This window comes from Rutidosis leptorrhynchoides, chromosome 3 (assembly GCF_046630445.1).
Source record: "Rutidosis leptorrhynchoides isolate AG116_Rl617_1_P2 chromosome 3, CSIRO_AGI_Rlap_v1, whole genome shotgun sequence".
NCBI classification, from domain to species: domain Eukaryota; kingdom Viridiplantae; phylum Streptophyta; class Magnoliopsida; order Asterales; family Asteraceae; genus Rutidosis; species Rutidosis leptorrhynchoides.
In genome coordinates, this window is record NC_092335.1 from 278,489,386 (window position 1) to 278,504,142 (window position 14,757).

Genomic DNA, 14,757 nt, shown 5'->3' on the forward strand with positions numbered 1-14,757 from the left:
GACGTCATAACAAACGTCAAATGTTTTACAACCAAAAGTATGCTTCTATGAATAGAAGCAAGGATAATAGTACGTGACCCTTAGGTCGTTACAAATCATTGTTTCATAAGTAAATAAGTTTGAATGCAAATAAACATTTCATGCAGTGACAACTCTAGTAAGCGCAGCAGAGTCTACAAGGCATGACTAGTACAACAGCGGAAGCAAGCAACCTTAAGCACCTGAGAAAAACATGCTTAAAACGTCAACACGAATGTTGGTGAGCTATAGTTTAAGTATAACAGTAATGTAAGGTAGGTCACGAGATTTCAGTGCTACGAAGAGCGTTTCAAAACAGTATGTAAAGTATATGTTTAACCGTGGGCACTTGGTAACTAACTTAACGTGCATAACCCCCTGATAGTACACTTGGCGAGTGCGTATGTTTACGAAGTATTAAACACCCGTTAAATGCTAGTGCTACTAGCCCGAGTGGGGATGTCAAACCCTATGGATCCATATCTAAGATTCGCGTTCACCGGTTCAAAAACCAATGACTAAACGTTACCGAGCTAAAGGGAATGTTTATGCCGTTGTATAACCCACACATATATAAAGTTTAAGTACTCATGCCTAGTATGTAAAACGTAAAATGCGCATGTATTCTCAGTTCCCAAAATAGTTAAAGTAAACAGGGATGCTATAACTCACAGTGATTAAGTAGTTAAGTTGACACGGGAAAAAGTAAGCAAGTATGTAGGTCCGGAAAGTCTTAAACCTAAGTCAAAAGTTACTAAGTCAGTAAATCGTCCCAATAGGTTTAAATGTATGTAAATTAGGTCTTAAGTATCATCATCATTCATCATTTAACAAAAGTGTAAAGTAAGTTTCAAGTAAAGACTAGGGTTTGAAACAAAGGCTGACTTCGTTCAGTCGCCACGACCTCTATACAAACTGAATTGAAGTGAGACCAGTGGCCATGGCTCTGTATATGAGTCCTTTAGTTGCTGTAAAAAATTCTAGAACCAAACTTATCTTCGTTTGACCGTGGAAACAGTTTAAGTGCGAGTAGGTCAGAATTTTTTCAGCACAACGTTAAAAGGACATAGTGACGCTCGGAGGGCCATAGATCTTAAACCGTAACTCGGATTAAGACGAGTATTAAACGAAATATTATCTAATCGAAAAGAGCTAACTGAAAATCAACTTTACAGTAGCCCAGGTATTCTGATCAGATCCAAAAAACAGTAGGTGTAGTGTTCCGGTGGGCTTTTGGTGCTCGATGCTCATCACGGTTCTCATCCTTGATGCATATAGCTTCAAGTGTACAACTCGTTGATGTGTTTGCATCATCTTAACCAAGGTTTGACCATCATAACACTTGTGTAAGTCTAAGATAAGTAGCACAACTCATTTAAGTGTTGCAAGTAGTTTGATGAACCAAAGTTACATCAAGATCTTAGATCCGACAAATACATGAACTCTAAATGTAATATTAACCAAGTTTTGACTATCATGACACAAGTGTAAGTCTAAGACATGTAGCACAACTCACTTAAGAGCTGTATGAAGTTTGATGAACCAAAGTTACATCAAAATCTTAGATCCAACACATACAAGAGTTATACAAGTAACATTAAGCTACAAACTTGAAAGTAAACTTAAGTAAACAAGATCTTAAGTTGTAGAACATAGTTCTTAGTTTGATCTTGAAGATCCTAGACCCAAAAGTCTAGATCTAAAGTTCTTAAGTTAAATCCAACACAAGTATATGAAGTTATAACTAAAAAATTATACTTCCATGTTCTTGAACTTACAAAATTAACTTTGGTTTCAAGAAGTATGAGATCAAGTTTTAACTAGTAATACTTGACCATGAACAATCAAACACAAATTTAAAGTAAGTAAAGTGAAGAAATAAACTAGATCTACAAGTATTATGTTTATATTTGCTTCATACTTGAGAAGATTCAAACTAAGTTTTGAATCTTAAGAATTCAAGTCTACAAACATGAAAACAAAGAAGATTATAAACTTATGAACTTTTAGTCTTGAAAACACTTAAGTATAGAACCACAAACTAGTAAGTTTTAGGTTCTTTGTTATTGGTTCTTCATCAAATAAGAGATGCAAAGTAACCAAGATTTATGAAGATGCAAACTAATAAGTTTGATCTTTAACAACAAACAACAACAACTAGTAAGTAATTAAACATTAAACAAGAACATATAATGATGATGATGAGGTGTAGGCTACGGTTTTTTTAGAGAGGAGGAAGAAGAAAAATTTTGTTGTTACCTACTAGCTTTGAGAGAAAATGCTAGAGAGAAATGTAGGACAAGTAAGTGTGTGAAAATGAAGTGAAATACAAGTGAACAAGTATCAAATAAAAGAAAAAAAAAATTGAACCCTCCTTGTCCTTGGAAGTGGACGGTTTTGGAAGCAAATAAGGGAAGTCAAAACTTTCTTTCATGTCTTGGAAAGGTGGTGTAAGCTTGAATGGGTAATAAGGTTAAGTTGCATGGGAGAATGGTGTAGCATGCTTGAAAGGTTTGTCTCCCCATTAGTCTAATTAATCAAGTACTTAACCTTAATAAATACTAGCATATAACATGGGCTCACTAGTCCATTAAAGGTGTAAGGTGGGCTTACTAGTTCATGTAAAAAAAAGTCCAAGCCCAAGTAATCAACAATTAAATAAAAGGCCCAAGTAATTAACCACTAACACTAGTTAATTAAAAATGATTAATAATAAATAATCATGAATGTAAATAATATTCAAAAATATTATTCGTGAAAAGTACGCGTGTCACAGAGACTAGTCGGGCCAAGTAAAGTTAAATACGATAACAAGTAAATGTATATAAATACATTTATTAAAGCGCAAGTATTAATAGTAAATATTAATAATAAACGTTGGAAAATTCCGGGTTGTTACAATATATACGTGTTTTATTGTAATATTTTATGGTTAATTCATTATATAATTTCATTAAGAATATATATGTGTAATTATAAATGCATTTATAATAGTAAAGTGTTTGCATATATCTATGTTTATGTATTTATAAATGTATTTCGGGTGTATATTGTAACATCCCGCATTTTTCTGTTAAATTATTTTAACGCCCGTCTTTTTCTTTTTAAATAATACCCTTCATATCTAGATTCGTATCCTTTGTTAAGTAACATTTTAAATATTCTCGTTATCGGATTTTTAATATCTCCCGTACTTCCGTGTAATTTAAAATAATTCGTTTGGTCAATTCACGCACCCGCAACCGAACGCGAGGGACTAGTTTCGCCATTGGAGCAAAGATGTGACTAGCTTGACTAGTCAACACCCACCTCCCCATTTTCCTTTTCATTTTCATTTCCATTTTCTTTCTATACTTTCCAATTTTCTCTCAAACACCACTACAAAGAATCATCATCTAAATTCGGATTTGGAAGCTTCAACCAAAACAAAATACATATTTGGAATCCTCTCTTCATCCTCTTCAATTTGATACCAACTTCATCTCATTTGGGTAACTTTCTAAAATCACTAATTTTATGTGTTCTTGAGATTTTTGAGTTATAAAGTTGTTAATTAGTGTCTATGGCTCATTGTGATGTCGTGTATGTAATTTGTATGCTCGATTCGTTGTTTTTGGTGTAACTAGTTCAATATGAAAATTACTTGCTAAATCCTTGATTTTGGATGATCAAATGTTGTTAGATTGTTAAAGTGCATGTTTTAAAAGTGTTACTAGTATCATTAGCTTCGTTTTGATGTATAGGTTGATTAAGGAAACTCCAAGAACATGATTAGTGATTTTGTGAACTTGGATTAGGGTTTGATAAGCTTTAGATGAACTTTTGATGCACCAAATGCTATGAAATATTGTAGATAAGAATTTTGTTGCAATGTGTGTATGATTACCTTCGAAACGGCATATCATACATGTAAATTGGTTGCCCGAATCATAAAATGCGTTTTAGAACTTGAAACTTTGATTATGAACGTTTAATGCGGTTTTTGGTTGTTGTTAGTGATGAATTGCTTGATGAAATGTGCTTAGTTGTTTTCCTTGTCAAATTACCTTTCTAATGATATAGGTTATGCGTTTTAAGTGTTTTCGGTGCATGAAATGTGTTATATTGTATTTTGGTTCGTGACTTGGACCATTTTTCTGCAAACTGCATGATTCCCAGGTATTGCGCGCCGCGCATTTACCCGCGCGCCGCGCAGAATCAGAGATCCCAGATGTTTGCCTTCTTGGTTGAGTTCTGACCAGAAATTGCACTTGGGTGCGCGCCGCGCAACCCAGTGCGCGCCGCGCAAAAGCCCCAGGCCACTCTCTTTTGTTTTTAAATGTCACAAAAATGTTTCCGCTTAACTAAAACTCCGTTTAACATGAAACTTGACTATTAGGCTCTTATATGACTTCTCGTCTTGGGAAAATTGTCGGATACTCGACCCGACCCTGTTGACTTTGACTTTGACCAAGTTTGACTTTTAGTCAAACTTAACCAAACGATTATACAATCGTTCTAACATACTTAACTACTTGTATCGTGCATGAAACTTGACAAATTGATTCACATGCTATATTAATCGAGTCGTAACGAGCCATAGGACTAATTGAACATCTTTGACCGTTTGTGTTTACCGTTATTGATACAACCTATATGTTTAGGTCAAGACTAGCTTTGTCTTTGCACGCGTCTACTTGTTGAAGTACTTTATTAACTCTTGCACTCAAGGTGAGATCATAGTCCCACCTTTTCAACAACTTTTATACTTTTAAATCGTGGGCTGAGAAAACATATACTTTGTTACATCTTGTACTACTTACTTTTATGTTTTGAACACAAGTGTGAAAACAAACATTCCACGTGCGAGTTAGAACAAAAATGCCTCAATTCAATTATCATTAGTTACACTTGCAGGGTGTAAGCGAGAACTTATATTGTGTGGCCATACGGGTTTAACAAACCCTCATTCGGACGGTTCGCTACCGTTATGCGGATGAAATATATTTTTGTGTTTTAGTGTGGGTTCTAGCACTGTGTGATGGGGTAACGTTGGTTAAGTTTTGATAATTGAGTGCTCGCGTATAACAACACTTTTGGAATGCAAATGATTTGGATAATCTACGTTATGGAAATACAAAATCTTGTGGTTCAAAAACAACGTTTAATACTTACTAAACCTATGATTTCACCAACGTTTTCGTTGACAGATTCTTCTATGTTTTCTCAGGTTATGAATGCTTAGTGATACATGCTTCCACACTCTTTTGATACTTGCTTGGATGTCGAGTATACATGCACTTTGGAGCATCTTTTGAACTTATTTAAACTGTGTCGCATAGTTTTCATTTGTACTTATAACGTTGTAACTTAACTTGTGGTCAATTATCTTTGTAAACTTTGAAACAACCTTTACACTTGAATGGATGCGACATATTTTGGGTCAAACGTCTGTTTTAAAGACTTATGACCAGGTAATGGGACCTACGTAGTCGACGCCGTCACTTGAAGATTTGTCGGGGTCGCTACAAGTGGTATCAGAGCCTTGGTTGTAGGGATTTAGAGTTCATTTGTGTCCACCCCGAGTCATAGGGTACATAGGTGAATCTAGACTACAACCGGCATATAGACTGAAGTAGGAATTACTTGACTATTTGTGCAGCTATACTCGAACTCTTCTATCATATATAACTCGTATTCGATCTTGATCTTACGTTGATAAATTTTGTTGACGCGCCACCTTGACTTTATGAGGTAATGTTAAATGCACATGAGAATCAGGGTAATATAATTTCCGGGATTATATTACGGTGATTCATATGGACATTCCGACATTATGACATAAAGAATTTAAGGCGAGTCAAGGAAAATTTTCTCTACATCATCATTCCCTATCATGATTAGTATTATTGAGAATACTAATCAACGATATTCTTGTGTCTTGAAGGAACAATGCCTCCCCGTCGCGGGCCACGTAATGAAACTTCCGAACAAGCTTTTCAACGCATGATAGCCACCGCCATAGGTGCGGCTATGGCTAGTATCTCCTCCGACATCAATAACAACCACAACCACAACAACCATGGAGCCGGTAATTCAAACGAGGGTTGCTCCTACAAAACTTTCATGGGGTGCAAACCTCACACCTTCGATGGGACCGGAGGACCGGTTGTGCTCACCCGATGGTTTGAGCAAACAGAAGCCGTTTTTAGCATAAGCGGTTGTCGGGACCAAGACAAAGTCAAATATTCCACCCACACTTTTGCCGGTATCGCCCTCACATGGTGGAATACGTATGTGCTGTCGGTGGGTATCGATGAAGCTCACACTATCTCTTGGGCCGACTTAAAGAAAAAGATGATCACCGAATACTTCCCGCGCGAAGAGACCCGTAAGCTCGAACACGAACTAAGAACTTTAAAAGCAGTCGGGAATGACCTAAAGGCATATAATCAACGATTTTCTGAGCTATCCTTGATGTGCCCAAACCTCGTGACCCCCGAACCTCTAAGGGTTGAACTTTACATGGATGGTCTTCCCAAGAGCATCAAACAAGGAGTAATGTCATCCAAACCCAGTAATCACCAAGAGGCCCTGAATATGGCCCGTCAATTGATCGAAACGGTAGACGAGATTGAAGTGCCGGCACCTAAAGCCGAGGATGAGTCGGGTGACAACAAAAGAAAATGGGAAGCCCCCCAATCGAGTAACTACCACAACAACTTTGCCAAGGAACCTCTCACCCCCGTCGGCAAGAAAAGTTATGCCGGGACACGACCTTTTTGCAACAAATGCCACAAGCATCATTTTGGTGAATGTGGCAAGCTAATTTGCCATCGGTGCCAAGGTAGTGGTCATATTGCCAAGTATTGTGGAAGTACCGCCCCCGTCACTCAAAAGGGGCCCGACGCACCAAAGCCGAGTATTTGCTACAAATGTGGCCAATCGGGTCATTTTAGGAATGAATGCCCAAAGAATAAAGCAAAAACCAACGCGCGCCGTTGAACTTACAACATCGACACCTAGGATGCCCGAGACGATGATGGACTAGTCACGGGTACGTTTCTTCACAACAAACCGTATATTTCATACTTATTCGATTCGAGTACCGTTAGACGTTTTATAACCAAGGATTTGACTCGTGCTCTTTATATTCCACCTCTTTTCCCCAGATACTACTTAGACGATTTAAGTGACCGACGGAAAATATTGTGTGCCTATAAATTTTATCGGAGGATATGCGTTAAGAAATTGGACTCGACACCTATAGAACTAAGGAACTCAAAACCTATTCATTAAGGAGAAATTGTTGCCCTACATTTATGTATAGATTATTGTGAACTAAGTAACTTTCGGTTGGAAACCAATACTCTCTTCCTCGTATCCATTACCTCATGATTATTTGCGTGGATCCCGTGTATTCCAAATTGACCTCCGTTCTGGTTATCATCAATTGGGGGTTAAGGGAGACGATGTCTCCTAAGCCATTTCCGAACTCGCAACGTTAGTTGTAAATCTCTCTTAGTACCGTTTGATTTATTTAGGACTCCGTCCGTATTCATGAACCTCCTAAACCACGTATGCAACTTATCTAGACAAATCTGTTATCGTATTTATAGATGACATCTTAACTTATTTAAGTAAAGAAGGAAAACGAACAACATCACCATCTTACGCTCGAACTTTTGAGAAAAGAGCAACTTTATACCAAATTCTCCGAGTGAGAATTTCTGTTGAACGAAGTCCAATTTTCTAGACCATGATGTTAATGGTCAAGGCATTACAATCAATCACGAAATCAAGCCACATGTAATCAGGAAACTCTCCCAACTCAGACTTGTATTCGTAAAAATCTTAGATCTCACCGGTTGTTACCGAAGATTCATTTCTGACTTTTCTTGTGTTACACAACTTTAAACCTCTTCATGTCTGAGCCTTGAACGTGATTCTTCACACCAACCTTCCTAGCTAAATTCGTATAGCACTAGATGGAACTCAAACATGGAAATATTTCTACTTGAACGCCGAAAGGCATACTCTCTCGACTCAAAATCAACGTAACTAAAATTCGTTATTTTGCGCGAAGAATTCGAATACTAAATTATGGATCCGATCAACTTTCTCGTCATCACGTACCACACTACATACCTATGTTATTTCACCGTTACCGTCTGATATTACTGGAATTTAAGATAACACACAATCCAACGATACTTCACTCTTCTTTGACTTAACGCCCTTGCGTTGCTGATAATCGTCCAACCATTATTCAACCCCGAACTATACAATTACGTGTACTATCTCGTTTCTCTTTCAGACTTCATTTTTTTTTGACAACTAGAGGCACGTTATGGCAACCTCGAGATGTAAGCTCATCCTATTCTAAGTCCTCGTTTCACTCCTATCTTTATCGCTCGCACTTCCGTTTAAGGGAACTCCTTGTAACATTTCTCCATGGATAGAGAAATTCCTCATATTACCTTAGTATTCGCCACGAGGGTGAATAGTCCTAACGAACATTTTTTTTTTCTTCGAACCCTAACTGACTTGTTCAAACATATCTTAAGAGATCCTATTCTAACACGGTGTACCATTGCCAATTACCTCGGATCAAAATACTCGTATCGCTTCTAGTTTTGCAAGAAACCTTGGAAACCCACTTAGACATGTGTACCGCGTATCTTCCATAACCCGACGAACCGAACAAACGAACGATTTACGTCTTGGAAAGACATGTCACAAACTCGTATTGTCACCTTTAGTAGATCACTCTTACAACAGTAGTTACCACTCGTGTGTTCACGCGCACTTTCCGAAACCCTATATGACCGCTAATGTCATACCCCTGTTCATTTAACCAAAGCATCAACCACCGAAATCTGAACTCCATCAAGAAACAATAATTGAAATCATTCAAATCCGAGGAGGGCTCGAGACGATCCGTAGTCGCCAAAAGAGTTCTACCAAACTTAGATGAAAACCTCACAAATCCCAGTGTGTAACCGCGTAATATTGAGAAACCGCACCTTGGAAAGGTGTAATCCATTTTGGGAAATCGAGAAAGGCTATAGCCGCAATATTGAACCTTTTGAAACCTTGGGGCGTATTGGAATCGCTTCCTACCGTTTAGAACTTCCGACTCAATTAAGTTTCCGTTTACCTTACATTTCGTGTAAAAAACATAGAAACGTGTCCTGCGGAACAGGAACGTGCAATTCTTCTAAATGCACCAACTATTGAAGACAAACTTCTCTTCATAGGAAAACCAGTTGAAACCGGGGATCGTAAAAATCCAAATTCATGAGAACACTCAAGGACGTACCTTCACTTATTCATAGCATTGACATCTCCGGTCTCGAGTGAGAGGTATCGATTATTATTTCCAACTAAATTTCGGGACGAAATTTCTTTTGAGGTGTGGATAATGTAACATCCCGCATTTTTCCGTTAAATTATTTTAACGCCCGTCTTTTTCTTTTTAAATAATACCCTTCATATCTAGATTCGTATCCTTTGTTAAGTAACATTTTAAATATTCTCGTTATCGGATTTTTAATATCTCCCGTACTTCCGTGTAATTTAAAATAATTCGTTTGGTCAATTCACGCACCCGCAACCGAACGCGAGGGACTAGTTTCGCCATTGGAGCAAAGATGTGACTAGCTTGACTAGTCAACACCCACCTCCCCATTTTCCTTTTCATTTTCATTTCCATTTTCTTTCTATACTTTCCAATTTTCTCTCAAACACCACTACAAAGAATCATCATCTAAATTCGGATTTGGAAGCTTCAACCAAAACAAAATACATATTTGGAATCCTCTCTTCATCCTCTTTAATTTGATACCAACTTCATCTCATTTGGGTAACTTTCTAAAATCACTAATTTTATGTGTTCTTGAGATTTTTGAGTTATAAAGTTGTTAATTAGTGTCTATGGCTCATTGTGATGTCGTGTATGTAATTTGTATGCTCGATTCGTTGTTTTTGGTGTAACTAGTTCAATATGAAAATTACTTGCTAAATCCTTGATTTTGGATGATCAAATGTTGTTAGATTGTTAAAGTGCATGTTTTAAAAGTGTTACTAGTATCATTAGCTTCGTTTTGATGTATAGGTTGATTAAGGAAACTCCAAGAACATGATTAGTGATTTTGTGAACTTGGATTAGGGTTTGATAAGCTTTAGATGAACTTTTGATGCACCAAATGCTATGAAATATTGTAGATAAGAATTTTGTTGCAATGTGTGTATGATTACCTTCGAAACGGCATATCATACATGTAAATTGGTTGCCCGAATCATAAAATGCGTTTTAGAACTTGAAACTTTGATTATGAACGTTTAATGCGGTTTTTGGTTGTTGTTAGTGATGAATTACTTGATGAAATGTGCTTAGTTGTTTTCCTTGTCAAATTACCTTTCTAATGATATAGGTTATGCGTTTTAAGTGTTTTCGGTGCATGAAATGTGTTATATTGTATTTTGGTTCGTGACTTGGACCATTTTTCTGCAAACTGCATGATTCCCAGGTATTGCGCGCCGCGCATTTACCCGCGCACCACGCAGAATCAGAGATCCCAGATGTTTGCCTTCTTGGTTGAGTTCTGACCAGAAATTGCACTTGGGTGCGCGCCGCGCAACCCAGTGCGCGCCGCGCAAAAGCCCCAGGCCACTCTCTTTTGTTTTTAAATGTCACAAAAATGTTTCCGCTTAACTAAAACTCCGTTTAACATGAAACTTGACTATTAGGCTCTTATATGACTTCTCGTCTTGGGAAAATTGTCGGATACTCGACCCGACCCCGTTGACTTTGACTTTGACCAAGTTTGACTTTTAGTCAAACTTAACCAAACGATTATACAATCGTTCTAACATACTTAACTACTTGTATCGTGCATGAAACTTGACAAATTGATTCACATGCTATATTAATCGAGTCGTAACGAGCCATAGGACTAATTGAACATCTTTGACCGTTTGTGTTTACCGTTATTGATACAACCTATATGTTTAGGTCAAGACTAGCTTTGTCTTTGCACGCGTCTACTTGTTGAAGTACTTTATTAACTCTTGCACTCAAGGTGAGATCATAGTCCCACCTTTTCAACAACTTTTATACTTTTAAATCGTGGGCTGAGAAAACATATACTTTGTTACATCTTGTACTACTTACTTTTATGTTTTGAACACAAGTGTGAAAACAAACATTCCACGTGCGAGTTAGAACAAAAATGCCTCAATTCAATTATCATTAGTTACACTTGCAGGGTGTAAGCGAGAACTTATATTGTGTGGCCATACGGGTTTAACAAACCCTCATTCGGACGGTTCGCTACCGTTATGCGGATGAAATATATTTTTGTGTTTTAGTGTGGGTTCTAGCACTGTGTGATGGGGTAACGTTGGTTAAGTTTTGATAATTGAGTGCTCGCGTATAACAACACTTTTGGAATGCAAATGATTTGGATAATCTACGTTATGGAAATACAAAATCTTGTGGTTCAAAAACAACGTTTAATACTTACTAAACCTATGATTTCACCAACGTTTTCGTTGACAGATTCTTCTATGTTTTCTCAGGTTATGAATGCTTAGTGATACATGCTTCCACACTCTTTTGATACTTGCTTGGATGTCGAGTATACATGCACTTTGGAGCATCTTTTGAACTTATTTAAACTGTGTCGCATAGTTTTCATTTGTACTTATAACGTTGTAACTTAACTTGTGGTCAATTATCTTTGTAAACTTTGAAACAACCTTTACACTTGAATGGATGCGACATATTTTGGGTCAAACGTCTGTTTTAAAGACTTATGACCAGGTAATGGGACCTACGTAGTCGACGCCGTCACTTGACGATTTGTCAGGGTCGCTACATATATGGATATATCCATGGATGAAAGTTTTTTATCCATATCTATATCCATTTAGGTTCATCCATATTCATTATGTTTATGTATCGGGTGGATCAGATGGATATTCACTGGATCGGGTGGCCATTGCCATCCCTACATGTGGCGGGATAATAATTTGCATTTTTTTTCAAAATTTTTTTTTCACTCACATGTGATTGGATTTGACATGCAGTAAATCACATTTAATTCTGCATGTCAATCACATGTAAGAAAACTCCCTTGAGATCAATTTGGAGCTCCATATTTACATATCGATAAGATGTAAAGTTTGATGTAAAATTAACAATACAAAGTAGCAAATTGAGAATGTTCATCTTTATCCTGATCGTATTAGCTAATTGCTTCAATTTGTGATCTAAAGAAACCTTGAAGTTAGAATTAGCTCATAAAAATCCCTAAACCAACAAAAAATATGATATAGAAAAACTCAAACAATGCAATTAAAATATTAATCAAATGCTTGAGTTTGTAATAAGCAAATAAATGGTACAGTCATGAGTACCATTTATCATCTCATCCAAACCCTTGCTTTAATTTGCCAATTGTACTTTATCATCCCATACTCATGACCCATCCAAGCAGTTGCTAAAATTGAAGATCTGATGTATAAGCTAAGCAAGACCTACATCATATTCAACAACATAAATTTAAACAACGACTATAAACAATGAACAAGTACCCCTTAAAAAAATTCAAATAATATTGTTTAGATTAAAAAACCCATAACTTTATAGCTATGATGTAAGAACCAAAACTACATTCAATTTCTTACAACTATTGTATACCTCAACAATATATAATAAAGGCTATGAAAGATTTTATTATATAAAATTTCTTACTAAAATAAACTAATCAATTGCTCAATTTGTTATGCAACATGATCAATAATCATAACATCCATGTCATCATTGATCCACACATTTTGATACCCAAATTATACAACACTCTCTATCAGGTACATATGAAAACTTTAAAATATTTCATTCTTCCTAAGGACTAATAACCCGAAGTACCCCTCATAACCAAGCTAAACAAAAAAGAACCAAAAGCATTTTAAGAAAATTCAAATATTCATATCTATCTATCTATCTAAATCGATAGGATAAATTCTACATGTCAAGCCCACGTTCACCCTCACATTTATCTTTTTTCTAATTAATCTTGAATTATTAAACTAATTATGAGAAAATGACACGTGTACTCTTAATCTTTCTGCTTAATCTTACTGCTCGATTACTTCCATCCAACCGGGGTTTATTAGGGTTTCAAAATTCAAATTTCAAAATCCAGAAATCTTAAATAACCCTAACTGCATCGGTTATTGATTAGTAATCCCTAAATTAGCAGTAACTGCATAGACAGTTTCAATCTTCCTCATAGCATTCCAATTTCACATACACATCTCTCAAATCTAAGATAAATCAAATTGTTATACTGTTGATCTTGCAATCGATTACTCCTTCGTTAGTTTTACTGCTTCAATCATCAAATTGGCATTCCAATTGGAATTAAACAACAATCAATCAAGCTTCCGAAAGGATTTCAACATTCACTTGTCGAATCATGGTGTAAGTATCCATTATTATAATTTCGTATTTTGTAATAATTGAAATTTTTTCATCATTATCATTGTTAAAATCGTTGATTTTTTAGTCATCTAAAACCCCTAATTTGTCAATTGCAGGTTTTTTGTGCAACTACTACCTGTTATCAACAAAATTTGATCATTCAAGATCGAAGAAGGTTTTTTTGTTGTTATTTATAATATCCAGTTACTAATTAGTAATTATATGTATTTTCCAAGTTTATTAATTTTTAGGGTGCCTATATTCAACATCTGTGGTTGTAATTTCGTTTGGTTTACAGGTCTGTTTCTGATATTTTCTTTCTCTTTCTATGTTTTTTGTAACTTTCTAAATGGTTGTTATGCGGTTGTATTAGGTGAAGTTACATGTGTTAACTTGTGATGCCCCGTACAAAACCATCGTGTACGAATCATCAACAACAGGATCATTACAAGGTTAAGTACTATATGCGTTTTCAAAAAAAGAGTTTGCATTCATTAATAAAGTGTTGTCTAAACTAACATCGAAAGTTTTACAATCCAAAAGCATGCTTCACTAAGTAGAAGCAAATAATAAGTGTATGTGACTACAATGGTCGTTACAAGTCATAGTTCAAAAGTACTAATGTTTGAATGCAAGGTAAAGTAGTTCATGCAATGACAACTCTAAGCAGCGGGTGTCTACAACACGACTATTACACAGCGGAAGCTAACCTCAAGCACCTGAGAAAAACATGCTTTAAAACGTCAACACAAAGGTTGGTGAGCTATAGTTTAAGTATAACAGTAAGTAAGGTAGGCCACGAGATTTCAGTGCTACAAAGAGCGTTTCAAAACAGTATGATAAAGTATATGTTAACCGTGAGCACTTGGTAACTAACTTAACGTTTATACCCCCTGAAAGTACACTTGGCAAGTGTGTATGTCTACGAAGTATTAAACACTCGTTAAATGCTAGCGCGACTAGCCCGAGTGGGGATGTCAAACCCTATGGATCCATATCTAAGATTCGCGTTCACGGTTCAAAAACCAATGATTAAACGTTACCGAGCTAAAGGGAATGTTTATGCCGTTGTATAACCCACACATATATAAGTTTAAGTACTCGTGCCTAGTATGTAAAACGTAAAATCCGCATGTATTCTCAGTTCCCAAAATAAGTTAAAGTAAAAAGGGAAAGCTATAACTCACAATGATAATGTAGCGGTAAAAGTCGAGTCGGGAAAAGTGTGCAAGTATTCGGTCCGAAAGGTCCAACGAGTCCTCAGCCTAAGT